This window comes from Octopus sinensis, linkage group LG27 (assembly GCF_006345805.1).
Source record: "Octopus sinensis linkage group LG27, ASM634580v1, whole genome shotgun sequence".
Lineage (NCBI taxonomy): Eukaryota > Metazoa > Mollusca > Cephalopoda > Octopoda > Octopodidae > Octopus > Octopus sinensis.
This window is the reverse complement of record NC_043023.1, coordinates 21,004,577-21,011,360: the sequence shown is the minus strand read 5'-3', so window position 1 is coordinate 21,011,360 and position 6,784 is coordinate 21,004,577. Positions and strand designations below refer to the sequence as shown.

The 6,784-nt window shown below is 35.1% G+C and overlaps 1 long non-coding RNA gene across 1 annotated transcript in view; it reads left to right on the top strand.

Annotated features, from left to right (window-relative positions):
- The first annotated feature begins 5,920 nt into the window (after positions 1-5,920).
- The window catches only part of LOC118768173, a 15,201-nt gene continuing 14,337 nt past the window's right edge, over positions 5,921-6,784 (top strand). The window contains exon 1 of the long non-coding RNA XR_005004029.1: positions 5,921-5,952. This is a non-coding gene — a long non-coding RNA (uncharacterized LOC118768173). The remainder of the gene's footprint in view (positions 5,953-6,784) is intronic.

Genomic DNA, 6,784 nt, shown 5'->3' with positions numbered 1-6,784 from the left:
AAGGACTAGATTGGGATTAGTCGTTGCCTACTAGGGGCTCTTACATACCCGGGCAACGCCGGGCTATGCTGCTAGTCATACACTAAAACAGTGTTTAGGAAGTGTTATTACGTTACGGGAAGATTTGAGTAATAATTTCAAGCTTACGAGTAAATGTCTGAAATATAAGGGTGAATGTGAAAATGTGTGAGTTAAAATATTTTTAGACTTATAGACTACAGTTAAAGACGGGTAACTGTGTATTGCATGATATCACATTTAAACGATGTTCTTACCATTACTTCATCATCATCATTGTTCGACCGTGGTCGAGACAATGGAATTTACTATGCTACGCCAGACTTCACGCTCCATCATAGCATCACGGAGGTCCTGATGCTGGATGCCTGTACCCCTGGAGATTACATCAGGGTAGGAGAATGTGCGCCCTCTGGTATTGCGACCATGGTCGAGACAATGGAATTTACCATGCTACGCCAGACTTCACGGTCCATCATGGCATCACGGAGGTCCTGATGCTGGATGCCTGTATCCCTGGAGATTACATCAGGGTAGGAGAGTGTGCGCCCTCTGGTATTGCGAGCAGATGGCTTCCAGAGGAGAAGAGTAGAAATTACCTCTTTTTCAGCTCTACAACAATGTCCAGCAAACTGGACTCTCCTACCTTTCACAAGAGATGACACAGGTGGTAGTTTCCCATATATTTGCATTTTGGTTGGATGGCGCCTCCACGAGAGATTTTGAGCTCTCATAAGGAGGCGAGTGTAGGTTCCATCCAACCGCTTCTCAAGCTTCTTTGATAACGTGCAGGTTTCTGAGCCATAGAGTAGAATTGGTTCGACTGTGGCTTTGAAGATTTCAAGTTTGAAGTTAGTTAGTTAGTTAATTTGGCTCAAAAGCAAATAGCAAGGCCATGTAGGGGGACATGGAGTTAAGTACAGGGTGGTGTTCATGTAAAGAGTTCAGGCCACTTGAGGTCCAGGGAGGTTTGAACAAAGCGGTCGTCGGCATCTTCACCATCTCGTCCGGCAGCCTGTTCCACGGATCCGCAACCCGGACGGAGAAAGCTCCTCTCCTTCGATTGATATGAAATCGTCGCAGGTAGAGCTTTTCGGAATGACCCCGCAGCCGACGCTCCGGAGCAGGAGTGAAGAACAGCTCTTTCGAGAGGTTACACTTCCCGCTTATGATGTTGTGGGCGAGAATGAGATCACCACGGCGGCGGCGTTTTTCAAGAGAATAAAGGTCGAGCGTCCTCAGCCTTTCTTCGTAGGACAAATTTTTGAGACCATGAACCATGCGGGTAGCCTGCCTCTGGACACTTTCGAGGTGCTGTATGTCTTTGAGGAGATAAGGAGAAGAGGCTTGAATCCCATACTCCAATATGGGTCTCACCAGCGTGACATAGAGTGGCAGGAATATGGCTGCTGTGAGCATTCCGAATGACCGTCGAATCAAAAACAGAAGTCTCTACTTGGATTTGATGACCAGATCTTATGCATGTCATTCCTTACTATTTCTATAATATCATTTTTATCTTATTTTACCCTATTATTTTAACTTACTTCCCCACATGTCAGTTTACTAACATTTGATCACTCTGAAGAAGCCTTGGGGCTCAGCCATTGTCCAATCCCTGTCCAATGTTTGTTCATCCCTGTATATCACTCACGTGATGAGGATAACTTGGAAGATATTGCAGCTTCATGGTAGAAACGGCCGTAAGAGTTTAGTATTTATACACTCATTTATTATTATTAATTTATTTCTCTCCCCCCTCTCTCCCTCTCTCTCCCTCTCTCTCTCTCTCTCTATATATATATATATATATTGGAAGGTTTGGAGATATATATATATATGTTTACGTATTTATTGGCTTATTTCAATTGTTTGCATGGATCACTTACACATATTTGTTATCAATTAATGAATAGATATAATTGAATGTTTACTGGCTGATGTTTGGCGATTATTTATACTCTCCATTTTCTTATTTGCCTCATAGATCCTGGGTAAATTTCTAATTTCCCCCACCCATACCTAGTATTCGATTGCGAGATTACCAAGCAATAGTAAGCACCTGCTAATTTGCTTGCATGGATCCCTTACACATATTTGTTATCAATTAATAAATATATATATATATATATATATAATATATATATATATATAATATATATATATAATCAAAATAAGCAACAAGAATATCTTCGGTAATTTGGTACGATCGTTTCACGCTACATCATTTTATTAAACATTGTAAGTATTACAACAGTTTTAAAATGTTGAGCAATCGTCAGCCATTTATAGAGGTTTTCCATTAATACATATTTTCATATTGATTGATAACATTATAGAGAGGGTAGATATATAGACAGAGATGTCTATTTGAATTTTAGGAACATTAAGGTAGTAGAAATTATCTTCTGACTGAAGAATACTCTTTAAGTTATTTTGAACTGCTAGAAGGTGGGGAAGTATATTCAGTTGAATGGAGACAAAAGAGATTATTTATTTATAGAAATAGGAGAGAAATAAATGTCAGAAGTTATTCCTAAAGAAATTAAAGTAAAAAGGGGGTTATAATACCCAAGACGTTGTTTACTGCTATTTGGCAAACAGATTTTGTATCAAGGAAACTAGGTTAATGCTAGATGGTCACAATGACCACCTATATACCAAAAAGTTATAGAAAATACAGAGATTCCTTTACACTTATATACATCAGATTTATACTTAGCTAGTAGGTGTTGATTATTTTGATACGTTGGATTAAAGGAAAAATTATAAATCTAATATTTATTAATTTTGGAGAAAAATCTATCATTTATTATGAGTAGGCATAATACTCAATAAATGTGGACAAAAGTCTTATTAATAAAGTGAATATATTAAAGGTCAATTATATATATTAGAAAAAATGGAAGAGGAGTTATCAAGATGAATAATTTTCTTAGGTTTTAGTAAGAGAAGTAATCAAGAAGAGTAAATTTCTCAGATTTAGTAGATAGTGAATTGTTATTAATGAATTAAATTAAAGAATCAGTTAGACATAATATTTACTACCCTCAGAGAAAAGCTAATCAGTTAGGTAAAAATATCCTGGGTTAATGATATATTATGAAATGTAAGTGAAGTAATCAAGATGAACTGAGTAGTTTCCTTAGGGACATAGAATATATACTATTTAATATAGGAGATTATCAAAATAAGAGAGAATTTAATTCTAAATATGCAATGCAGTTTTTTAGTAATCTATGCATGTTGAATAAAAGCTGATATGGTACATTCATTCTTATTTAGTTATACAGAATTAGAATTTGAAAAATTTAGGAATGGTCACAATATTATTATTTAAAATATTTAAACGTACGGGTTATGCGATGTATGCAAGATATCCTAGTTCAGAACGGTTATTTAACAGATTTGTATTATTCCTATGTTCTAAAATTTCATATGTTTCCATAGAACAAAGTTCACAACCAACTCTACTATTTTTATAAGGCCGTGCTTTCCTTACTATATCCCATTTCAGGTTAAATTCTATATTATTCCTTCTCAGTTCCCAAATTTTACTAGACAATGTTGTGCAACCTGCCTTGTGTTTAAGCCTAAAGGAGGAAAAATGATTGTTTAAACGTTTTTTAAATCCACCGAACAACCGAAATTAGGATAGTTGTTATTTGAAGTCACTATTGTACATTCATAAATTATATTTTGGACCAAACAGTGGCCAGAAACCGGGCATTTCGATCTAATCCTACATTTACAACTGGGGGATAATTCATGGTACTAGTATTATTTATGGACAATTCGTTTTCATTTTCGTTACTAGAGTTATTATTAGTATTAGTGTTATTTCCTCTAACAGTAGTTATATTGTTATGTAAATTGGGGTTACTAGTTATTAATCCATTCTCACTATCCTCACCTACTACATCTTTATCTTTATTACCTATATTATTGATGTTGTCATTATCACTATTTATATTAATGTTGTTATTATTATTATTATTATTATTATTCAGTAGTTTTATTTTTATAGCGTGCTTTCACTTCACTACCGAGCGCAGCTCTGTGTGCCTTGGGTATGTGCTGTGATTTGTTGTGATGCTCTGATGGTTATTGTATGGAAAGTGTTCTGCGTAGGATGTGTGCAGTGCCTAGTAGTGCAATTTTCTGTATGTTATATGTGTTTGTAAGTCCTGGTGTTTTTGTTATGTATTTGTCTGAATATTTTTTTATCATGCCTAATGCACCTACTATGATAGGAATTGTTTCTGTTTTCAGATTCCACATTCTAGTTACCTAGTTATTATTATTATATTATTATATTATTATATTATTATTCAGTAGTTTTATTTTTATAGCGTGCTTTCACTTCACTACCGAGCGCAGCTCTGTGTGCCTTGGGTATGTGCTGTGATTTGTTGTGATGCTCTGATGGTTATTGTATGGAAAGTGTTCTGCGTAGGATGTGTGCAGTGCCTAGTAGTGCAATTTTCTGTATGTTATATGTGTTTGTAAGTCCTGGTGTTTTTGTTATGTATTTGTCTGAATATTTTTTTATCATGCCTAATGCACCTACTATGATAGGAATTGTTTCTGTTTTCAGATTCCACATTCTAGTTACCTAGTTATTATTATTATTATTATTATTATTATTATTATTATTATTATTATTATTATTATTATTACCATTATTATTGTTGTTACTATTTATTCCACCTCTAGCTAACATTATATTTTTACTATTAAGTCTACCTATTATGGTAGCCATATTGGGAAGAATAGAATATGATATTCTTACTGATTTCTTAGAAATTATTTAATGATATTTATGGGAAGCTGGGAAGTTTTTTCTAATATAGACATAAATCTACTGTATATATTCGAAGAGATCGCCCAGTTGAAGGGGATATTTAACCATATAACGTTTTTTTCTTTGTTTTTTTTATTTGAGTAAGGGTGGGAAAGATTAATGTTATCTATATTCTTACTAGATTCATTATTCCTTTTAGTCTTATATTTATGTTTATTAGGTTTTTTCTTTGTGGGAGAGATTTTTATATTATTAGGAGTGGCTGTGTGATAAGTAGCTTGCTTACCAACCACATGGTTCCGGGTTCAGTCCCACTGCGTGGGACCTTGGGCAAGCGTCTTCTACTACAGCCTCGGGCCGACCAAAGCCTTGTGAGTGGATTTGGTAGACGGAAACTGAAAGAAGCCTGTCGTATATATGTATATATATATGTATGTGTGTGTCTGTGTTCATCCCGCCAACATCACTTGACAACCGATGCTGATGTGTTTACGTCCCCGTAACTTATCGGTTCGGCAAAAAGAGACCGATAGAATAAGTACTAGGCTTACAAAGAATAAGTCCTGGGGTCGATTTGCTCGACTAAAGGCGGTGCTCCAGCATGGCCGCAGTCAAAATGACTGAAACAAATAAAAGAGTAAATATTTTATCTGGTTTAACATGTTCATATTTATTTGTGATCTCTTTTGCTCTTTACTCTTTACTCTTTACTCTTTACTCTTTACTCTTTTACTTGTTTCAGTCATTTGACTGCGGCCATGCTGGAGCACCGCCTTTAGTCGAGCAACTCGACCCCGGGACTTATTCTTTGTAAGCCCAGTACTTATTCTATCGGTCTCTTTTGCCTAACCGCTAAGAAACGGGGACATAAACACACCAGCATCGGTTGTCAAGCAATGGTAGGTGGACAAACACAGACACACAAACACACACACGCATATATATATATATATATATATATATACATATATACGATGCGCTTCTTTCAGTTTACGTCTACCAAATCCACTCACAAAGCTTTGGTCGGCCCGGGGCTATAGTAGAAGACACTTGCCCAAGGTGCCACGCAGTGGGACTGAACCCGGAACCATGTGGTTGGTAAACAAGCTACTTACCACACAGCCACTCCTGTTTACTATTTTCATTCATATTATTGAGTTTATATATTAGGTTCTTTTCTTCTATTGATTGCTGTTTATTTAGAGTATGAGATTCTATATTACTTGAGCTATTTACATTCACTTCATCGTTTAAGAGATTTATGTTATCAAGATCCCGGAAGGGGATTTCCTGGTGGTATCCAGCCCTAGATATTGGAACATTATAATGATTCGAGTGAGAGTCAAAATTTTCAATATTCGATGAGAATTTTGAAATTCTCCGAGAAATATTTTTCACTATTGATTTTAGTATATTAGGGGGGTGAATTGATAATTTATTTACGTATTTGGTAAACGTCACCCTCCTTTACCTTAGACGTTACCTTAGACTTAAATTCAAAGTTATATGACCCATTTAATCTTCCAAAAAAGGCTACCATAATAGCTAGACTTAATAGTACAAATATAAAGTTAGCTAGAGATGGAATAAATAGTAACAACAATAATAATGGTAATAATAATAATAAAAGTAGTAGTAGTAGTAATAATAATAATAATAATAATAATAATAATAATAATAATAATAATAATAATAATAATATAAATGGCTGACGATTGCTCAACATTTTAAAACTGTTGTGATATTTACAATGTTTAATAAAATGATGTAGCGTGAAACGATCGTACCAAATTACCGAAGATATTCTTGTTGCTTATTTTGATTATAATCACCCCATCTAACTTAAGTACCATATTCATTTGAATCTAAATTTTGCTGAACTTTGGTTGGAGTCAGTAATCTCTATGGATGAAAAGTGGGTTCTGTACTCCAATGTGAGGCGCAGACGATCCTGGTATAGCA